Source organism: Rhea americana, unplaced genomic scaffold, assembly GCF_003343005.1.
Source record: "Rhea americana isolate MKP2758 unplaced genomic scaffold, rheAme1 scaffold_100, whole genome shotgun sequence".
NCBI lineage: Eukaryota > Metazoa > Chordata > Aves > Rheiformes > Rheidae > Rhea > Rhea americana.
In genome coordinates, this window is record NW_028185040.1 from 25113 (window position 1) to 48734 (window position 23622).

Here is a 23622-nt window from a genome sequence, read left to right on the forward strand (position 1 = left end):
AGACTAGACTTGTCCAAAGTAAATCCCCCTGAAATGTGTATATTACAGACATCACATCCACTGTTTGCTCTACAGAGCTACTCCCACTAGTCCACAGTACTTACTGTATACAGACAGATAGCCCAGGTCAAACCATTTCTCAAGCATCTCCTATTGCTTAGTTTACTGCTGTGATGACACATTTCAGAAGTTTCAGGGCTGGAATTCAGATATGCCTCAAAGCATTTGGATATTTCTTCAAACTCATATATGCCTCTCAAGGCAGAAGAACTAAGCTAAAAATATTGTATGTATTTACTTACTAGCCAGAAATCTGGTGCTTCTGCTGGAGGTAACATAATGCAGACTCTTCTGTAGTTTGAGCAATTCTTCGTCCATGTTCGGCTGGCAACCAGTGCTGAAAAGAAATAAAAACAAAGCAATAAAACAGAAATAACTAAACTAACACCCCTCATTTAGCTAAGATTTGACTCTCTAGCAAGTATATACACATATACTTGCTCTTGTTCTTGTCCAAGCTGAAAAAATACATGGCCTTGAACTGTTTGAAATCAGATTGGAATTTTCAAACTCTAAGAAGTTTGCGTTCATTCAAGTCAGCCAACTGACCCATGGATTACTCAGTGCATTTTACTAGGTTGTTCTACTTCTCTTTTTCGACCACAAGGCTCAGAGAGATGCATTTACAGACTGGTAGGTGTAACACTGTGGTGTACAGCAAGAAGTGACAACTGGAAACAAGCAGTACAGTCTGATAATCCTTAGAGGAAAGATTCAGAGAGAAGCCATATAAGGAACTCTGCATTCCAACAATGTGCTCCATTCAAAGCATAAACTCATTCTTTTAAGCAAAAGAATACACACATAAACCACAAAAAGCAGCTTACCACTATCCTTTCATTCTGTCCTGCTACACACACACTCACTACAGCTATGGGCCCTGCCAAGAATGGTCTCCAAGGAGGGATTACTATATGTTGTCATCCTGAAATGCATTAATTAGACCTCAGGAAGTTATTAATAGTGTTATTCAGTATTAACAAATTTCAGCCTCATTTACTGCATGTATATTACCCACAAGTATTCATAAATCCCGAACTCTTGATTGCTCTGCTAGTGTTGTTAACACTACAGCCTCCTGTCAGGACCCTGAGCCAGCCTGCAGGTCCTGGGCTCCCTCCACCCTGCCCAGCCCCAGGCTCCAATTTCAGCCCATCCCATGGCCGTCAGTCTCTGCCCCACAATGTTGCAGCAATGTCAGGCTCCAGTTCTGCCCTGGCTCTGCCCCTGCCCAGCCATCAGCTCCCTAACCCCGACCCCAAGCTGCAGCCTCAGCCCATCCTTGTCCCCATGATGGTGTCCACGGCTGGGGCTGAGGCTGCCCCACACCCTTGTGAGCGGTGGGACAGGCCCTGGCTACAAGGCCTGACCCTGGCACCATAGGGAGCTGCACAGGACCCTAGTACCTGTATGAGTTCCTCTAAGTACTACTTTCAGCATTGTCACTTACAGTCAGCAACTCGCTATATACAGTCCACCGGCACAGCTTCTGCTCCCAACACAGTTCCCTAGGTTCTCAGTGACTACTGCCACTGCAGATGCATTTCCGAGTATGTTTTTGCAAGATCACTTGCACAACAGAGCCTATATTTCTTTGTGCACTAAGTGATAAACTTTCTTAAAATAGCTGCATTAAAAATAATGCATGGATTTTATTCACAAAACATTGAAAAATGCAAATACAAACATAACCAATCAAAGCCTATGAACTGGTCCTATCAAACACAGCCCAGCCGAAAATAAGTAACCAAAAGGCTGACAAAATCAGAATGGCTGGGTCGCATCTCAGAAGTCACTGTGTACAAAGAAAGAGGAAAGCTTTCCACCAACTAAGTTTGGATGTCAGTCTGAGAAACCTGTAGGAAATTGTATGCTTCTGTTTTCTGTGTTCAGTCTGAGCTACCTGGAAGTGGTCTTATTCTCGAAGAAGTGGTGCCATATGTTATTTGAGAATTAGGTCCTTTTAAGATGTCCTGTTAAGCACAATCCGCATCATCCAAAAATCACTCATTCCAAAGAATTCATTTTTATCCATGAGCTTAGCAATAGCAGCACACAAGACACACAAAATTACACTCTGGATGGAAGAACCATTAATTCAGTGAAATTCTTACAGATACCTCATCTTTCAGCTAGTAATTTAAGAGTGGCCATGCCAGGTCACACCTTCAGTCTACCTAGCCTCATATTCTGCTTCTGACTCTGGCCCAAACTGGAGGTCTTGGAAACAGGAAAAGGGCCATACAATCGTAGCACAGAAATTCTCAGAATCCAGTAGTTTGACTTGGTGAGACACGGGTAGGGTCACTGAATAACACTACAGAAATGGTGGCTCTGCAGGGGTTGTCCATTTGTATAAATTGTTAATAAAAGGAAGGATGTCTGCCAGAACACTGCACACAAGCTTTGCCACACCTTCCAGCTTACTGTATAGTTTGCAGTAGGATGTACTGCAAGGAAACATACAGCTTGGGAAAAAAAAAAGATTCGGTAAGTGATGAAACAAGCAAACACATTAAAAGACTTCTTGTGAATCAAAGACAGCTAACTTGTCTTTAATTTCCTCTCAAAATTTACATGCATCCAATGCTCTTCATAGTTCTGCTGTGATAATTAGCTTCCCCATGGGCAGGACAGCTAGGATCTGTTGGAGACACTACCTTTGACATATCACTTGGGGTTATTTTTCACCTGCTTCCTGCTTTTCTTAGGTAATTCTTAGCAGTATCCCAGAAGGATGTATCTATCAGCCCGTTCTGAAGACAAGAAAATAAGTTGTCTACTACATATTTAAAAACTACAACCCAGCAGGATTATAGTAGCTAAAAAGGAGCTTTTAAATGTAAAGAAGAAAAAATTCTGATGAAAAGCTTATCTCCAAATTAATAAAATCTGCACTAAAAAGAATATAAGAAAGAGAGAAAGAAAGCTGGCTTAAACCAGAAGTATATCTTGGAGAAAGTGTRCCAATCTCTACTTTAGCAGGCCCATGCAGCATCTCTGAAGCCATTACCAACTGGATAAGGACCAGGCAGAAGGTAAGTAGCCTTGCAGGCAGAAGGTAAATAGCCTTGTTTTCATTTAACCTTCAGGGAAGCTCTGAAAAATGTCTCAGTCTTTGCAACCAGCCCCTACTATGAACAAGACAAGACAGCAAAGGTATTTCCTTTTCTTGTACAAAGTTTCATTAACAACGGAGTCMAATCTGCAAACAACATGCTATGTCTGCAAATCTGCAATACAACAAGCTATGTCTGAAATGCAGACTAGATCTTAAGACTCATAAAAGAGTATCAAAATAGCTAGGCTATTACCTTGGGCAATAATTATAACTAAGATACTTTAGAGAGAGCCATACAATCACCCAGATTACATTATCTGCATGCAAGGATGAATTACATTTGCAGAAGTTATATAAATGTGGATATACATGGAACATCAACTTCCTTATCCTTGTCCTCCTTATGCATCAACCTTCATATTCATACCTTTTTTAATTACTCCTTTCCCTCTCAAGTCCATGAGTTTATATAAACTGGAAGAAAAAAGACTGGTTTAGCTATAATATAACACTGCAGTTCACTGAAGATGAACTGAAGATGTAGTGCACTTGGGACACATTTTCATTAGAAGTGGCAGTCATTTAATAATGAAATTAGATTAAGGCCCCCATTGATCAAAATATGAAGTATTATTGCTTCAGGGTGCCTTCACTGTTTTATTAACACTACGAACAACCCTGTCATTACTGGTAGGCTAACTGCAAAAGCTGCCCATGCACCAAGATCTCAAATCTTAATTTAAACTCTACCTCACATATCCTTCACAAARGCATGGGAAAAGCAGGCTGATAAACATGAAGGACTAGAGCCACAGGCCACAGATTGTTAGACTAACTAATCAGCTGCTAATACAATTTTTATTTATTTCAAATATTCCTTCAAAATGTACCATTTTTTTCTCAAGTCAGATCACTACAAGTGTAGTAATTCTAAAGTAATAATTTAACTGCCAAAGTAACAATTTGGCTGCGAGAGCTGGGCCTCCTCAGCTTGGGGAAGAGAAGACTGAGGGGGGAACTCATCAATGTGTGTAAGTACCTGAAGGGAGGGAGTCAAGGGGACGGGGACAAACTCTTTTCAGTTGTCCCATATGCCAGGACAAGAGGCAATGGGCAGAAATTGAAGCACAGGAAGTTCCGCCTGACCGTGAGGAGGAATTTCTTCTCTATAAGAGTGATGGAGCTCTGGACCAGGTTGCCCAGAGAGGTTGTGGAGTCTCCTTCTCTGGAGATCTACAAGGTCTGCCTGGATGTAACCCTGTCTAACATGCTCTAGGTGACCCTGCTTGAGCAGGGGGGTTGGACTAGGTGATCTCCAGAGGTCCCTTCCAACCTTACTGATTCTATGATTCTATGATTCTAACTCTCTCAGTTACTTGTGCTTGAGTATCTCTTTGCAGGATCAGGTCCTGAATATCACACTAAGATGAGCCCTGGTCTCCAAATATAGAGACAACAACCAAAGCTGGCCTTGAATGAGGAATACGAACAAAAAGGTGACTCAATCCTACTCCATGCTGTTAACAAAATCCAGATAATCAATCTGCRTGCTACTCTTATTGTTAAAAGAGAGTATTTTTAAGCTAATAAGCAAGATTTAAAGACAGAAATCTTCAGGCTTACAACACCTAGAAGAAAAGTCAATATATGCAAATGAAGGATTTAAATCTGCTCTATTAACTAAAGCCTGTAAATATTAATCTACCTATCTCAGTGTAGGTTTTACCAATACAATAGTCTTCTTTATCCCCAGACTGGTATTCATGAGTCACTAGGTAACCATGGGATACCACCCAGTGAAATCCATTTTAGGAAAGAAAATGCCTTTTTGGTTCCTGACCTTGATTACCAGACAGCACTGTGCTTCTGTCATTCACACACAGAAAGAATATTCAGTTTGCTCTGCTCAAGGTAGTTTTGTTTGTTTCCCCAAATGTAGGACAAACATTGTAGAAAACTAAGCATGATACAGATGAATGTCAAGGTATTATAAGGGTTATCATGATGTAGAGTCAACAGACGGTAAGGAAAGCATTGTGCAGCTCTGACCTACCTATGTTGCCCCCTCAGATACCCAGGGAAGCCTGGGCAGAACACTAAACCTATGTCTACAGGAGCCGAAGTGCGAGCCCTGAGGAGTGGCTGAAATGCTGTATTGCTGGAGCACATTTTCCAGTTTAATTTCCTCTTAAAATAATYCAGTTCATGAGGTCTGAGACCACTCCGTGATACGAAACAAACTGTAGTAACTGTGGGCAACCACAAGATTCACTTTGAAAGTGTGCTCTGAACCAAATGCAAACATGTTTAACTGATGCTACAAAAAATGCAGTTTTAGTTCATGATGTACTCAAGTGGCGGGAGAGAAATGTAGGAACAGAGGTGAGAGAGGAGAAAAAAGAGGAATTCAGTTAGAAGTCTAGTCAACTTAAAACTCTTTTTGCCAAGAACTGAAGAACGGATCATACAAGTCATAGTGGTGTCATATATTTTTTTCTCCCACTGAGTTGTCCAACTATTTTTTCTTGTTCATTTATTACACCGACTATTGCTTGTGCTTTATATAGAAAAATCACACCTGATTTCAAACAYTTGAAGTCTGCCACAGGCAGAGCAGGGAGGGAGGGGTGTCATATATTTTTTTCTCCCACTGAGTTGTCCAACTATTTTTTCTTGTTCATTTATTACACTATTGCTTGTGCTTTATATAGAAAAATCACACCTGATTTCAAACATTTGAAGTCTGCCACAGGCAGAGCAGGGAGGGAGRAGGATTGCTTTCAGTAAGAACACTGGAGAAAACTGGTATCTAATTCTCCATCAAAAATAACAGCTCTTACACTAAAAGATGATATTGGAACGAGAGCAAAAGGGCACAAAATGGCAGTAAATAAACATAATCCAGAAAAATGGGAGCTATGGAACTACTTTCCCATAGAACTCAGAACTCTCCTGAACTCAGAAGACAGATTTTAAGATGAAACTTAATCATTTTCTAGAGGAAATTGCTAGACATAGCTGCTTACAGTGCTGGGCTGTAGCCAGAAAGACCCTCCTTGTTCCATAAGGACTGAATCAAATCCCAGTGTCAGATTCCCATGAGTAAAGGCCATGAAAGATCATTTACCTCAGTGCAAAAGGAAGTAAACTTTCTTCTCTCAAATCAGAATAATGGTGTTTTTACATGTTTTTACATTCTGTCTGGATGAGTGTTAGAGACAGTCAAAGCTGTGGCACCAGACAAAAGTAAGTTTCCAGATCTCAGAAGTCATTGCTTACTCCTTTTTTCGGTACATAGATGATCATGAGCTCAACTCAATTTCAAACATACATTTCCTACCTACTTTATTGCTCTAATTTGCCAAACAGCAGAGATTATTGTCTTTGGGAATGACAYTATTATTCTGTGAGCATTCAAACAACTTTTTGTAGAAACTCTAAACTCTCGTCACATAGCTGTTAGGTTTCAGACCAACCTCCCCATAATTTCTGCGCATACCAGATCAGTGACCTACTCACAGTGCAGTCAAGCAATACTGCAATATTGCCTGAAGATTAATTAATTTGCTCATTTTTTAATTATATTGAAAAAGATTTTGTTCTTCTTTTCTCATTTCTCCTCTCTTTCCACATGGATCTAAGACTATCAAACGCATGTAAACTGTATCAAACCACAGAGTTTAAATCTTTGTATAAATGTTGCATGACCTAATAATACCGTCATTTTTAAAATGTAGTATTAAAATTCCAGATTAATTATTGTGTGTGTGTGTGTGTGTGTGTGCACACGCGCACACATGCGTATGTTTAGATACATATATATATACTTCTGTAAATGATTTGTTGGAAGATTGGTTTCGAAATGGAAAGAGATTTGCTCTGTTGCTTAGAATTAAAGAGATGCACCAGATTGTCATTATGGGAGTGTTTTGCACTTCCTGTAAATGCAATTATATGAAAACACAAAGCAAGTAAAAAAAGTGGAAAATGATTTTTTGCATTATAGTATTTCAAAGGAATATATTGGTAGTCCCTGTGAGATAACAGACAAAGACAGCTAACCAAGAATAGCTAATTGCTTGGTTTGATCTACATTAAATGTCAAAAAGGAATCAAAACAAAAAAGGCATCAGCTAAACCACCACCACCTTCTACACTTGCTATCTTCCTTTTCAAAACTGTCCCTCTTTATTGTCTTGGTTTAATTGAATACACATACACAAGCAAACACAGCTCTGATTTCTGTGCTTTGGTCAAGGTAAAAATTGTAAGAAAAAAAATAATTTTCTCATATTTGTTTTATCCAAAAACGAAACGTTTCACTAACARTGGTGGGAGGGAGGGCTTGTGCTCTTTTTAAAGTGCACATATAGAAAGTTCTGAAGAAGAATGGCATGTTGAAACACAGTATTGCAATACTTTGTTTTAAAAGATACCCTACAGTTCTTTAGCTTTCATTTTTCCTTTTGTTTATAGCTAAAACTATTAATTAACTTCTGTATAGATTTTTCACCTGAAGTACATTTCTTTTAAAATGAATAAGCTATGACATTCATTTTAGACAAATGAATTTGTCCAAAAAATTTCATAAACTCCATACGTACACATCCACTGTTTTCACTAATAAGATGGACCTTTGGTAGCACACCTTGCACCCATGGCAACCTGAAGCAGCTAAGTAATTAGCTATAGTGTTACAATATTTCAGCCCCTCTCCTTATCTCTGTGTCAGGGAAACAAGAGATTTCTGAGGTCAAAACCTCGCAGGTGGCTCAGAATCATACAGAACTCTAATTAGAACAACCTAATTAATGAATGAAACCAGCATGATTGTCATTATGATCTTGTTAATTACCATTATCAACATGCTGTTTGTTAGCATTTGCGTTATTTTTCAGCTGAATATTGATTAGTTTGCCTGAGTTTCAGATTTCAGTATTTTCCTTTTCAGCAACTCCTGCTGAAAGAATGAAAACCAAACACCATTTCCTACGTATACTCATGCTTTAATCTTCTTTCAATGAAGTTTGCTTTCAATGGCCTTCCCTCCCCACTTCCATAACTGCTTATCATTTATCTTTTCAAAAAACATTTAAGAAACCATACAGCTTACTGGCATCATTATCACGACAGCTCTTTTTTCTAGCTTCAAAATTCATATTTATAGTCCAACATTTGTTCTACTCCCCATAGTAATGGAAATACCATATGCAAGGGAGGTGCCTTGCAGGGGGGGAAAGGATGCATATGTGTGCTTGTGAGTAACTACGCATGAGCATAAAATCCTGGAGAGCGCAGGTTCACTTTGCTGTTGGCTGATGATGCACCTCATCCCATTGACTACATGTTCATGCTTCTTATCTTCTGATTCRTACACAGCTGGCCATGCTACGGTGACTCTTAGCTAGCCTCTTTTGAGAGCTCAATGCACCTCCCGAGGGAGGAGATGCTGGACTCACCAAGAGCAGTAGGGTACCTGTGGTCTTGTTCTAAGTCAGGTACTGGGGCAGAATCCCAGTTTTCCTTGCGCCAGCACCATGTCCCATGCACAGGTCCATGTTACATGATGTTAGCTTCAAGCCACTAGGAGATTCTTCAAAACTGAGGTCCACTTCCCCTCTGACAGTAGCACTAAAGCATGGGCACTCTCTGCAGTGCTCCCAAAACCAGACCTGGTGTTTTCTTTTCAATGCTATAATATATATTTCCATTCCTCGTCTCTCCCATTTATGCAGTTGCATAATTCCAGCCTGTAGCTGTAACATATAATTATCCTCTGACTAACCAGGAAACACTTTTTTTTCCAGATCACCTACTCAGTGTGAATGAGATGAGCCCACTAAAAGGTTGAGGGTATTGATACAATCCACAGATTGTTTTAATGTCAAATTAGTTTTGCAATGAAGTCTCATTTTCAATAGTGACATCATACCAGATTTGTAAAGGCCTCACATATGTTCCTATCAGGCTTTTTAAGAGATGGTGAGGCACGTAAGACTCATTAAAAAAAAMTGGAGTTGGGCATACAGCTACTTTTCCTCCAAGTACCTACCTATGTCTTTAAGCACCTAAGTGCCTTTAAAATTTGGGCTATACTGAACACAAGTCTTTTGCATTTCCTGCCAAGCATCGCTTTTTATTATTCAAGTGATTGTGAAATGTTATTTCTATTGATCCTGTCAGTCCTTTCTGTGACCAGAAGCCAAGAAAGAGCAAGTTCTGAATTACTGCTGTGAGGTGGGAAGGAATAGCACAAAAAAAAAAAAAAAGTCTAATGAAAGTCTGCACCAACACCCTTGGGGCACGTGGAAATCAGTATAGAAGGTATATCAGACCTTTTTCTCACCTCATTGCCTGACCTACCACAGCCCTGCAATATTCTGGGGCATCACCTGAACTGCAACCCACAGCCCAGAGTCTTTTAACATACTGATGGTCTATTTCTGGTGTCAGAAGTAGTGCAGATTGCCCAGACTCCACTGATAGTCATATGAATTGTGCCCATGCATCTAATTATAAGCACTGACACACACTTTCAGTTTTTTGGAACAAATTACAGAAGGACGATTTGAGAAAGGCAGTTTATTTCTAGTTTGGCTGTGCTCAACTACACCAGCATACAGCCTTGAAAAAGAAGATAGAAATCTTTTCTYGGTGGGCAGAGCTGCATTTCTTCCTAATGAGCAACAACTAATCTTACTTYAAGAAGGTTTCAGTGGGGTTATTGAAATGCCCTAGTTTTGATAACAGCTTGTCCCCCAGGCTGTCCCAGTTTCTAGAGGTCCATCTTTCTAGACTGACCCAGAAGAATGTAATGGTGTACACTGCTCATGTTAGCTCAGCCAGAAGACCCTGAGTACAAATTCTTGGAGAGAAAGGACTAATAGGCCACGTGACACTATTTTCATGGTAGGTTAATCCCATTGYTTAGGAAAGAGAAGGTTATAATCTGTCTTTAAGGAGTTAAGAGTGCAGTCTGCTACCCATGGTCAGCTGCTGCTCTGAGAACGCAATGTAGTCTCTCTGCACAGGCTTCTCCAACTATGCCATAGTGACCCACAGGCACTCTAATTTTCTAGAGTTAGTCTCRGAAAAAGGTCAGTTAGCTTTCTGAGTTGTTGCCAAAAAGTTCTCCCTCTCTTCCCTCCCCCCAACATCAGGAGAACACTACTATTTTTCATAAGCAAAGAATTCAAATACAATTCCACATGGTTCAACTTAGCAAATGCAAGCACAGCTTACATAAATGACAATATTCTCATTTCAGAATAATTACAAGCAATATATTGCTGTGATGCTTAGATGCAGTTTTTCAAATTAAAACTTAGCTTTTTCACTACAGAACTGTTTAGTCTAGCTGGTAAACGATCAGCCCAGTGAGTTCCAYCTAAAAGCATAATTGTCTCAATGTTTGCACAGCTCTACTAGCTAAAAAAGAGCTTTTAGACTGGACTCTTAAAAATATCATGTATGCCAGCCTTTGGAAGTGGATTTGYTAATAAGTAGATTCTGATTTGTCCTCTGAACTTCCTGATCAACAACTTCTTCAGAGAAGCCAGACAAAACTGGAATTACCCCGGTATCTATGCTTTTGTCCCTGTTCTTTTACCTTTGCTGCAAATATCCTTCCCCAGTTAGGTAATGAATCTTGTAGGCTCAACTTTCTACAATTACTAAGGCATATACCATAGTGCAAGCACCAATGAAAAACAAAGCATTAATTCACCAACCTTTGTAAAATAAATATATAAAATGAACATTTCCTTTCAGAGACTTAGCAACTTATTTGACTACCCTTGCATTTACTTTGGATTTTAGAAAACATCCATCCAAGATGTTCCAATACACATAGGTCACAGCCTTTAATGCATCCAGTCTTCCTGGAGAGATGTATAAGCTATCACCCTTTTATAAGTGGGAGACCAACATACAGAGAGATTAAGTATTCCTCTGCTGCACACAAGAAATCAGCAACAGATCAGGGAACTGAACGAACACCTTCAGAGCGCCACATAACTACTTGTTTTACTACTGCCTCTCTGCACCTCAGCTTGTACAAACATACTGCTGATCTGTAATTAAAAACTCTTAGTTTCTTCTTTTGTCCCACAGACATAGACACTTCTGTTCTTCCACTGCTAACACTCCTCCTGTTTCACCAATGCCAATAATATTCACAGCTCAAAGTAAACTCTTCTCAAAGCAACTTCTCCTACCATGGTTTAGCTTGAAATGGTTGACTCTGAAAGAAGGGCTTGTGTGCCCAAAAAGCCCTTTCTTTCTTTGTTCATCTGAACAACCAATATCACTTCTCCCTGCAAATCTTATGTCCTTAGACCATCGTGACTGTCACACAAGTACTAATTAATACAGTGTCCTCTACTACAGGAAGTTTATGAGCCAAACCCAAAACTTAAGTCCAGACTTGAACTCAAAGTTTGTCCCTTTACGTCTGAGGTAGCCTGGTCCCAAATCTCCACTTGAAAACATAGGAGAATATCATTCCATTGCCAGAGAGATGAGGGCTGAATAAGTATTCTCTGTGTGTCTATTCTGTATTTTAAATCTATCCCTGTTTTCCTCTGTCTTAGCACTGTGTCATCTTGTGGAAAAGGTGCATCTAACTTACTGATCTATTTATTTTTTTGTCTCCACAGGCAGTGCACATGTATTTCAGGATAAAGTTATCTTCTGATTTCTATCAAGTCAGATTTACTATTTTCATCTGTTACAATTGTTGTTTAGTATTTTCTCATCCTTGAATAATCTGTCTACCCTCTCACAGGTATCCCAGTCAGGAAAGCTAATCCTTACACTGTCTTAAAGCAGCACTTAAATTTAYCAATAATGCCTGAAAGTGTTGTTATTGCTCAGTATCTTAACTCTAACACGCTGGTTTTGAAAGTAGAAGAATTGTTGAACTGCATCAACTAGAAAAATAGTGATAATAACTGAATACTTATAAACCCTTTTAGATAAGGAGAGAGCAATGCCCAGAGCATTCAGTCGCAGGGATTTTTGYGATTTTACTGCATGACAAGTTTTACATAAAATTCTGATTATATTGATGAAGACAGAGGTGCACGTTCAAGAGAAAATTGAACTGAAAATCATAAACACTCCCTTAGGCTATTATTCTTCATGCAATTTTTATTTTTCCATTAATGAGATAAACGAAGTAGTCTCACTTGTATCTCTTCCAATTTCAGCTAGGACAGATCTAGCCTAACAACAGTGTCCCTAAAGACTTCATTTGAGGACCGAAGGAAAGAAACAGGGTCACATTTCCAGGAGTTTTTGGGTCCTGCGCAGGACAAATATTCATTGTGTTTAAATCTAGCTTGATAAAAAATGAGACTTCTAGTGTAAGGTAGTCATTCAGCTGGTTTGCAGTTAAGAGAGAGAAAGAAAATTTGTCCCCTCACCTCTGGATGGACTGGATCAGCTGTGAAATTGCCTTTGTATACTTAATGAAGAGAATCTAGACAATCACTTAAATCAGACACCTAACTTTTAAATGGTAAGTTAAAGAAGACCGGTCCTTTCCTTAGGTTCACAGCAACTCTTTCCTGCTAGTAGAGCTGAAGAAATAAATAAATTGGACATATCTCTCATCTGCAATGTTGGAAAAAACAGAAATGCCACTAGACAGCCTGGTTACCTTTTTATTTCCTGTTCATGCCATGACAATATTATTTGGATAAGGACAGATAAGGAAGAAAAATATTGTGGTCTGCTAAGACAAAGAAGGTGCAGATATTTCACTATTGCTGAAAGGAGAGTTCTAGAATAAAGAGAAGAATCTAGTATCATAAAATGACAGACAGTATGCAAGCAGGATTCATAAAAACACATTTTTTTATGAATCTTCAAAATTAAGTCCATCCAAGTATCAAATGTGCAGATTTCCATTAACCTCTTCTTTAGTCCCCAAAGATGCAGCTGTTCACCTGAAGCAAATGATCTGTGAAAGGAAATGTATTGTAGAAACTATCTCCTAAAATGCAGGCTTAAAATCAGAGAAAAACAAAGGCTAATGCCTAGCTGAAGTCTGGGATTTGGGGTCTGCTGTCTTAGTCCAAAGCAACTATGGAAATCCAAACACTAAAGCCAGACTCTACAGGTGCAGGTAAAGGCTGTCAGTATTCCTGGAGTGGTCTGAGAGCAGGACTCCTTTGCCCCGAAACGTACAGCAAGATGCAGAGGCTCTAAAGAGCACTGGGTTGACTGGGCAGCTTACTTCCTGCATAACTGATCTTAACCTCACATTGTAAATTAATCTTAATCCTCTTGGTTTCAACAAGGATAACCCCATCTGAGAGAAGACTATACGAGTCTTAAACATCTAACTTTCCCAAGTTAGCCGGTACAACAGAAAGGAGTGTAGTGGTCCTTTTCTCAAATAAAGAATTTTTCTTTGGTTATAGATGTTGCAACTGCCTTGAAAATATCTAGAAATTAACTGGTCAAAATTTAGATGACATCAGCCCTCCAGAAAGGAAACACATAATCCACCATCATGACCATGAATGGGAGACTGCAAGAAACAGCAATTTACACAGGGCTACAGCTGCAAACAAAAGCATGAGCATACATACAACATACGCACTCTCCTAAAACAAACATACGTCTGGGTATATAGTGTAAGCCTTTGATGCTCATGAAGACACACAAAGATGAGAGAGACATCAGAACCTTTAATAGCTCAAATTGCAGTGCCTGTTTAAACTAATCTGAAGAGTCTATTGAATTTGTTCTGAAATTATCTAGTACAGTGCATATTTAAAAAAACCCACACAGATGAAGGTAAGTTATCCTTTTCCCATGGCAAAGACACAGAGAGGCACCCAGGGATGTTGTGCTATTTTTAAAGGCCTCCATGGATTTCAAAAAAGTCTTGAGGCAGGCAAAGACAAAGGAGAAAAGGACAAGAGTTCCCACGGTCCCTGACACAGGAGAGTAATGGACAGGTTTGCTCCAGTTTTGTTTTCTTTTGGATGTTCAGTGTTTCTGAGTTTTTCAGCATATAGACATTTTAGTGAAAATATTTTTGTGCCATAATTAGTGCTGGGATAGGGCGCATAACCTTACATCTGATTGGGACCAGAACTTTGCCCACTGCTATTTGGGAAAAAAAATCAATAGTATCAGTAAATTCTCATTACTGATTTTCAAGACTTACCATGTTTTCAACATAAAATTTCAAAGAGTTCTGGAAAGTGTGAACATTTGGAAATGATAAAACCAGTGAATGGAGTGCGTTTGGCAGCCTTTGGTTTAGGTAATGACTGTAAGCCCTGGTCMTATTTTCAAAGTTCACATTTTATCATAATTCAAAAAAATAAAATTGGTATTCTACTTTGTCTGTAACTGTGACTTCCACTTAAGAACACAAATTTAGATGCTATAACTTTAAAAATAATAGCAAGAAATACTACACCTAATATAACAAGGCTGAAAGATTTAAAAAAAGAGAAAGAAAGAGATCAATGTCAATTGACAATAGTCTGCATTAGTTGGGCTCCTGATGCCGACCAGTCCTGGACCCAGCACTGCAACTGTATGAGAGGACCCTTCTGCCCTTTAGTCCCCAGCCCTGACAGGGAGAACAAGTTTTAGGTTAAGAATGTGCCAGTCCAGAATTCCTCTTCAACAGGCTATTGCTGCTGGGTATTTGCAACTGTTTCATGGCCAATCCACTGGGAAAACCTGTTTCATTAAATTCCTGTGCTGAACTCTGAATTGTTATCTAGTCCAAGAAGGACGTTAAGATTGTATTACAATGAGCTGTCATAAAATCCTTTTTCCTGAACTCCTAAATCTCTGGGAGTTCTAGATCTTAAATCTAACTTTATGTAAGAGTCTATATTCGATTAAACTATTCAACACATGAACCCCCACTACAAGCGTTTCAAATGAATTTAATGTAAGAAATCAATGAAATGTGGCACCTTTATCTTGTTAATATAGAAACCAAGTCAAAGAAGGCATTTAGTTCCGCATGACTGTCAGTCAGTTTAGGACTGATCGTTCCCACTATATTATTTTGCACCTATGCAAACTGCCAATCTTCAGCAGAGTTAAATTAATCTATGACTGATAACACAACAGAGAATCAAATTCCTTTCCAGAAGCTGCTAATATAAACAGTCTGGTGTCTGCCTTCATATTCTCTGTAGGTCTGGTCATTCCTTATCAGGGATTGTTACCATGAATTGCTTTACTGTTAGGATTCAAGGTCCAAAGTATGTGTAGGCAGATACTCAAATTACATAAAATGCATCAGGGAGCTGAGCCTTCAGCCACCGTTAGTTCTTTTGCTTCCTTAAACTTTCAGGATTGCTTTTCCTTTTTTTTCAGAGTTTAAAGCAAAAGTTAGTAAATTAAGAAGTCACAGAATCACAGTCACAGAATTTACAGTTAGTAAATTAAGAAGTAAATCACAGAAGTCACAGTTAGTAAATTAAGAAGTCACAGTTATCTACCCACGATAAGCTATAGTAGTCCCAAGGTACACTGTTTTGCGCAAGGGGCAAGCTCAGCCAGCCACCTCTAGCAGCAAAAAAACTTGCTGAAGTTGCTGAGAGCCGATTTTGCCTTCCCACCCATCACACAGAGCACGTGCGTGACAGTGTGTCTCTACTGCATTCCTCAGCTGATCCTCAGGTGGTTATCACTAACTCAGATGCTAAAGCTTCTAATACCACATTTTAAGACAAAGGTGATTCTAGAGGAGAGGGCCTCATTCCTACAGCATATTTCACTGTGAGGTAGTAAAGGCTTCTTGCTTTTTCATGCCATTTTGAAAGGCTGCTGGATACAGAGCACAGCCTTTTAAGTTGATGATAGTTTGTAAAAATACTGAACTGCAACTGTGTGTTTACTAAAGTGTAAAAAGCACTCACATGTGTGCATGCAAAACCATGTTGCACTTCAGGCTTCAGAAAGATGGAGAACATTAAATGATCAGAAGTGGAAACTTCTAAGATCAGACAGCATTTCTTTAAAGAATTACCAAAAGAAGGAAATAACAGATAACAAGGAGTGAAATGTTTCCAACTGTCTGACTGGTCTCCAGCACCCTCTCTTTACACAGTATTGTGCAAGCACTTCTAAAAACATGGAGTTGCACATTTGGGGCAGCAGACCTAGAAATACTAAAACAACCCCCCTCCTGCTTTTCCCTAGTACATTCTGCTCAACTTTCTGATTGCAAAGCACCCCCTGATTTGGGGTTTGACACATTTTGCAGGCACAGAAATTCTCACTGGAGCTGGAAGGATGCTCACTTAATTGATACGCCTGGCAGATGTGACACAGTAAGACAATGAATACACAGTTGACAGATGTCTCTGCTATATATATATATATACACACATTAAGAACCAGGGGCACATCCTTTCTGCTATAGAAAACAGAGAGCACTGCCCATCGGAGCTGAGCTCAGATTTGTTGCATTATCTTTTTTGCTTAAGTAATGACACACTCTCAGCCTAGGAAAATTACAGGGGAAATTCTGCACCACTGGCTGAACAAATTAACCCTGTTAAGAGTCTCACTGCTGCTGGAAAGAGGCCTACACTTCCTGTTTTGGCTGCACAGTCCTCTTGTTTCCCTTACAGTGTCTCAGGCTCTTTCTGCAACCCTTCAAGCCATAGTTCAGGCAGCTAAGCCAAGGCAGGGGCTTACTGCTGCCAGAAGAGGAAGACTGGGCTTTCCCTTTATTGCGCTCCAACTCATTGTCTCTTATGCCTGATCATATGGTCCTGCTTCCTCTCCAGCCACACCTCCAGCACTCCTCAGACCCTTCCATGAGCCAATTTTGGCCTGTACAACTGTAGGCTCAGTGAGCTGATTCATCTCACTGGTGCAAAAGAAAACTAACACAGGGAAAACTCCCAAAGCCAGCAGACAAATTTGAGTTTTCCATTAAACGTAAGAAGTTTGTGCAATTGCAGTGGAAATGATACCACCACACTTACTCCTTCCCACATATCCACAAGCACTAAGAGATGGCCAATATCTCATGGCTTTTGGAATATGCCACAGTCTGGCTGTAAACAGCAAAGATATTTTTCACTCTTACTTGCTGCCAATGAGCACTGATGCTGTGTTCTGCAATTAACACARCAGACAACAGAACACTGCGAAGAGGGACTGACATAGGTTATCATTAAATGTGTTGATGGCAATGTGATTTTGACTGACAAAGCTTGCAAATCCAGTATTCCAATCCTATATATCAATGTGCAAATTCATAATATTATAGGAAGAGTGCTGATGCAAGAACTACAGATGAAGATAATACTTTAAAGTAGTACCCACATCATGGTAGGACTCTCACTAATTAATTTCATGCACACTTTAAAGCTAAGACAAAAAAAAAAAAAACAAGATTATCATGACTATCACAGTACCTAGTAACAGCTTCAGTGACTTATTGTTAAATAGCAGTATTTTGATTTTTGCTATGCAAAAACTATCTTCACAGAATGGCAGTCCATATACCTTTTGGCTGTACAACAGTCTGGAAGTTCTTCCAGGATTCTTTGCAGGATCGAGAGCCTAAGTCCATTCATTCGTCCAATGTCAAAAGGATAAGAGACTTGGAGCTTCTCCCAAAATGCTTACTGTTCAATTGAAATTAAAAACTGGCAAGAAATTCAAAGTGCAGAAACCTCATTTGGGTCTGCATTTGCAGTAATCAAAGCTGAARGCTACGTGAACAGATTCTGTGATGTGCTGGCTTCTTTCCTGTAAGCTCCATGAAGTGGATCTGACTTGATACCACGTCTCAGTACTCCAAGCACTCTCAGCTTCCATCCCTCAAGCATAAGAAGGCATTCAGCATCCTGTGGGACTAAGCCAGAGAACTGCCAAGGACTGCAGAGCCTCTGTCTGAGAAGACATAAAGAAAAAATGTCACACAGGTTTCCTTTTATTCCAGATGGGATGCTTGCCACATACTTTGCAAGAGCTATGTGGAAAGTGTAGAAGATTCTCTGGCCATTTTCTATGTGTTTGGAAATCCCCCACAAGGCAAGGCAGCGACGCGCAATGCAGTTATGGAAGAGCAAAGTCCTGAACYGGGACTTAATAGACTTGTGAGCCACAGAGCTAACTGTACCATGCACACAGCGGTAGATGTGCATTTCTCAAGTAATAAAAGCTAGGCACATCATTCTGTAAGGATAAATCCCCTTAAAACAAGCAAATAAACAAAAGAGCATAAGTAAGAAAAGAACATCACATCATTTTACAGATAGGAAACTGTGAMTGAAATATATGAGGCACCTGTAGGCACTGTGAGCTGAAAACCAAATCTGTATCTCAACCTCCTTCATAATGTAACCTTTCCACGTCTGCCTGTTTTGGAAGTATAAATCCCAATGAAAACCAAAATTGACCAACTGAGAGAGTTACCAGTGGGTGAGTGAGAGGTGTAGTAGGAATCCTGGCATTTTGCTGCTTTCCCCATCTGTGGAGAACAAATGGAAGTTATTATCTGGTCCCAAGAGAGGTAGGTGAGAAAAGAAGCCTGCCCTCGATAACCTTGATTCTACCTGGTGTCCATGTTRTTTCGTTTTCTCCTTTTGCATCTGTGGGTTGGAGGCAATTGTTTTCTTGGTTTACTGCTGTAGCAGAACCCTTCTCTGTGAACATGCCTTTGGGACATTATGTTATCTGAAGCTAAAATAATGCTGAACCAACACTAACGAAGCACAACTGAGAGAGGTAGCGTTCACATATTTCACACTACCATAGCAAGAACATAGAAGTTAACATTAAGACAAGGAACAGAGATATCTGTATCAGTATCTTTACCTATAGCCACACTTATACATGGGCATACATGTATACATAGAATATACAGCCATACATGTGGCAACATGTACACATATACTTGTATGCATATACACAGACTTCTTTCTATTCCACAGTTGGACTAGACTGTTAAAGACTGTAAATTAATTCCTAGTCCTAGTCATAATCTGATTAATGGATTATCAATTATTCAGTCATTAACACCTGCAGCTGTCAACTTGTCTATGGTTTTCTAGTTGAAGCTTATTAAAAAAAGATTGTTCAAAAATTGTTTTATGTCATAGAATCATAGAATCAGTAAGGTTGGAAGGGACCTCTGGAGATCATCCAGTCCAACCTCCCTGCTCAGCAGGGTCATCTAGAGCATGTTAGACAGGGTTGTATCCAGGCGGGCCTTGAAGATCTCCAGAGAAGGAGACTCCACAACCTCTCCGGGCAACCTGTTCCAGTACTCTGTCACTCTCAGAGTGAAGAAATTCCCCCTCACGTTCAGGTGGAACATCCTGTGGTTCAAGTTCAAGTTCTGTAAAATTTACACAAGATTAGGATCAGACATATGTATCTGTCAGAATATTGTACTGGGCCATTAACACAATGAAAATAGTAAGTTACATAAAATGGAACAGAAACTCAAGCAGCTGGAATACTCTATTTAAACCAAAGAAATGCTGAATACCAGTGCATGTCTATACCAATCAAACTGTGACATACCATCACTTTGCCTTGTTTATGCTAGTATCTCAGAACTATTTCACGAAGTTTCCTGATCCATCCCCTGAAATCTAAATGTCAAACATGTCAAACACTTTAACATAAATGAGCAAGACAGAAATGGTAATACTATACACAGACACTAACTGTAGTAGTTCAATCAATGTTTGAGTACATGATTGTAAACTTAAATGCTTTTGGATGTGTTCTGAGATTAGCAGAATTGAAAAATCTAAACTTTACTGTTGTTTAATTATTTTCAAGGCTTTTTAGCACCAAGAATTAACAGTCCGAAAAACTACAATCTATTAACAGTTCCTAAAGTCAAAATCTGATGGTAGGAGTAACACTACATGCTAAAAATACATACCTTAAAAATATATGGGTCTCTTTTGTTGCATTTGTAGAAGGGACTTAATCATGCTACCGTATTTGCCATATGCAAGAGACTTTTTTTTTAATTTGCTAAGGATCACTCAAATTCTTATTATAAACAAAGTATTTGCACAGAACTGAGTTCTAATAAAATGTTTGGTGAGAACATGCTCTGTTTAGAATAGTCATTGTGTATTAAGAGCTCTATAATTAGGATTTTTCTAGTGATAATCAGACATGCCTTGGGGCTTTCTGGAAAAGTCAAATGATAGCAAAATGTGGAGAGATGACATTTTCTCTCTCAGAATTTTCCCATTCTGTCAAGATGAGTCTAACTCATCTCCTGTTGAATTTGACAGGCAATAAATAACCAAGATACCACCAAAGTGAAGAGTGAAATTAGCAGGAGCCAGACTTGCAAACAGCAATTGAGATACCGCCCAGAAGTTGTCTGTGGTGGCTAGCAGTAAATAATGAGTGGGCTCAGAGACACGCACTTCCAAAAGCACATGTCCCAGGCTGTCTTTGCACATGCAGCACTGTAACAGCAGGTATCTTCCAGCTGTACTTCTTGGCAACAGTTCAATCTGTCAACCGCAGACTGTGCACCTGGTGCTAAGAGATCAATTAAAAAGGCCAGTACACTGTCAACTGCCAAATTTCTGTTGTCAGTTATGTAAAATCCATACCAAAACAAATAATTTTTTTTCCATTTAAAACTCCAAGCTGTTTTTTTTAGAAAGCTATATATGGTAGCATTGAGTGGAAGGGAAGGGAAGGGAAGGGCACAGTTCAAAAGTTACAGCATCCCTCCTCTCCCATTGCCTGCCTCCCTAGTAGGCACAGATTTTCTACGGTTTAGGGTTTCTTATATTTTGCATGAAATACCCAATTAAAGAAATCATAGATCTAGGAAAACAATAATTATTGTTACAGTTTTGTTACTTAGAGTACAGGTTTATATGTGCTGACCACCCACTTTACGGATAATAATATAAAACACTCAAGTAGTTGATTGAAGGATACTAGTTCTATATTAGCCAGATGCTGCTGGGTTTGCTGCTCCCAGTGCCATGGAGATGCCTGGAGGCAGCTGCCTATTTCGTCTATGCCTAATGGCCTAAGGTATTTGTGGAAACACAGTGAAACGCCTTTGCTAATCATCTTTGGCATGGAACCATTTCTTTTTTTTCTGAGTTAGATCTTTGGTGTGTAAACCTACAGATATGACAGAGATTTCATTTCTGCATCCTGGGACCTGCACCCACGTACACTTCTGGTGATGCCGTGCCAGTTCAGTCGAGGTCATGGATGAGCTCAAAAGTCAGCCAAAGGAATTTAACACAAAGTTCTGACAATAAGGAGAACAGCAGGTAGAAACAGACTTGCTGTAAGAATACTACAGCCATATTAAGCAACATTTTCTGACCTAAGAAAAACATAGACATTTATCTGTTAATTCAGGACATATACTCTTTTCCCCTGGATATTATTGCTTCTTTCTGTCTTCAGCTAATTTCCAAGCTGTGCAAAAATTAGAAAGGACACCGAAAAATATGCATACAAACTTTCACTTCATACACTGCTCTGAAGAACACCTGTCATGCATACCAGCCTGGTCAGGCATATTAGAAGTTACCACCACCTTAATTGCCACTTAATAAGCATCACAACATCTGAATGACACTTTCATCTTGAAGGCACCCTACAATCCACCCTCACGAATATCAGTTAAGAAAACGTTTGGTTAAAGAAAATTGTAGATGAAGAATGAAGAATTCACTCAAAGTCAGAAGGAAATCCATTTATCACTGAAATTAGAGTTTCATATAATAGGCCTCCGGTAAATTGACAACTAGACATGAAATGCAGATACATTAGAGACAGCTGGGCTAGTAAAGTTTAGCAAACAGCTATTCATAATCTTGTAACAGCTACAGACCTGAAAGATGCTTAAAACTCACCAGCATTTCAGAACTTTCAGAGTTCCACTTTCAACAAATCTCTTAGTTCCTGAATGAAAATCAGATAAAAAGTATATGCTTCAATGATCCACAAGGGTACAAGAAAGGCACTAGATTTACTTTCTTATATTTCGGATGAAATACCAAATTAAAGAAATTACAGATCTAGGAAAGCAATAATTGTTACAGTTTTGCTACTTAGAGTACAGGTTTATATGCACTAATCATCCACTTCATGTATAATAATAAAAAACACCTTTTCTCTGTAAAAGGGCTGACTGAAAAACAAAAATAACAAAAAAGTCAAGATTTCACTTTTCTTCAGAATTCATATGTCAAATCTCATGCACAGTCTCTTTTAAAAAAAAGAAATTCAACATCTGTTCATGCAGAGACACGTTAATGCTTAATCTTGTCATATCAGATGTCAGTAAATGGGACACCAAATGCCTGCAATTCTCTGGTAACAAAACTAGTTTCTGAGAAGTTGTAATTTACCCCAATACTGCAACATATTGGAAGCCACTACACAAAATCTCAATAGCAAGTTGCCTGAAGAGAGGATCCAGTCCCCAAAAGTACACGTGTCATACCAGAACAATGAGATAATGAAAAAAAATGGCGTGTTTTGTGGCTGGAAATAGCATCTCTTTTGAGCATTGCTTATAAGCAAGACTAAGATTTTCATGAATTACATCATCATGGAACTTCACATTATGGTTTATTTATGTTATTTTTAAATAACCAAATAACAACATCCAGTAAGAGATGAAAGTGAAGGTATATATCATGACCCCAGCATCCAACGTAAAATTAAGTCTTCACTGGAAGTCATGTCCTGAGATACTTGTCTCTCCTGAGGGAGTTAAAATCCACTGAAGACTGTGGTGTTACATAAGGAAAACTGGAAAAAAGTCAGCTCTAATATTGTTAAATTAAATGTTCACAGGAGCACCTTCCAGCAGTAAGGTCAATTAACACAGAACAGTACRCACTCATACTTTTAATCTCCCCTCACCTCCAAAGCAAGGTAGCCCCATCTAAATTGCTATTGAGGGTGGTCCAAAGGAACCTCTAGGCCCAGCTCAGGAATTGTTTAGTAAAGCACTACTTGCCACAAATCACTGCCAAGCACCTCCCTAAGAATTCAGCAGTGCCATGATCAAGTTACAGGGCTCAGGAATAATCCCTGTCACTATGTGATAGTACAGACACTATAGTAGCATTCTACTCCACGGAGGCACTCTCAGACCATTTCCAGTTGGTTTTAGCATCAGAAGGAACTAACTACCTTCACTCTTGCATTACCAGTACCAAAACAACTCTGTGAAATAAATCTACACCTTCTGGGTGAGATGTGGTATTTACTTTTAAGAGATGACCAGCAGCTTTAGAAGTGCTGACATAGACTTTACCACAGCTTTAAATGAACATTTCTTTCAAATAAAGTCTCCAAAAATCATGTTCATTATGCCTTTCAATACAGGGCAAAATACCTGTGTCTTTCACAATATTTTATTAAGATTTTATAAAACAGAATTTACTTCATCTTATTTTGTCAAAACCACTTGATAATATAGATCACATTTTAGCCTCTTTCCTTAGATCAGGTTTTCCAGATATGCT

The 23622-nt window shown here is 39.1% G+C and overlaps 1 long non-coding RNA gene across 1 annotated transcript; it reads right to left on the reverse strand.

Annotated features, from left to right (window-relative positions):
• Window positions 1-372: 372 nt before the first annotated feature.
• LOC146601512 (uncharacterized) lies at window positions 373-18620 on the reverse strand. The gene is made up of 3 exons (XR_014895686.1): window positions 18545-18620; window positions 17630-18019; window positions 373-397 (listed from the first exon to the last, which is right to left on the reverse strand). It is a non-coding gene; the product is annotated as an uncharacterized LOC146601512 (long non-coding RNA).
• Between the last annotated feature and the right edge of the window lie 5002 nt (window positions 18621-23622).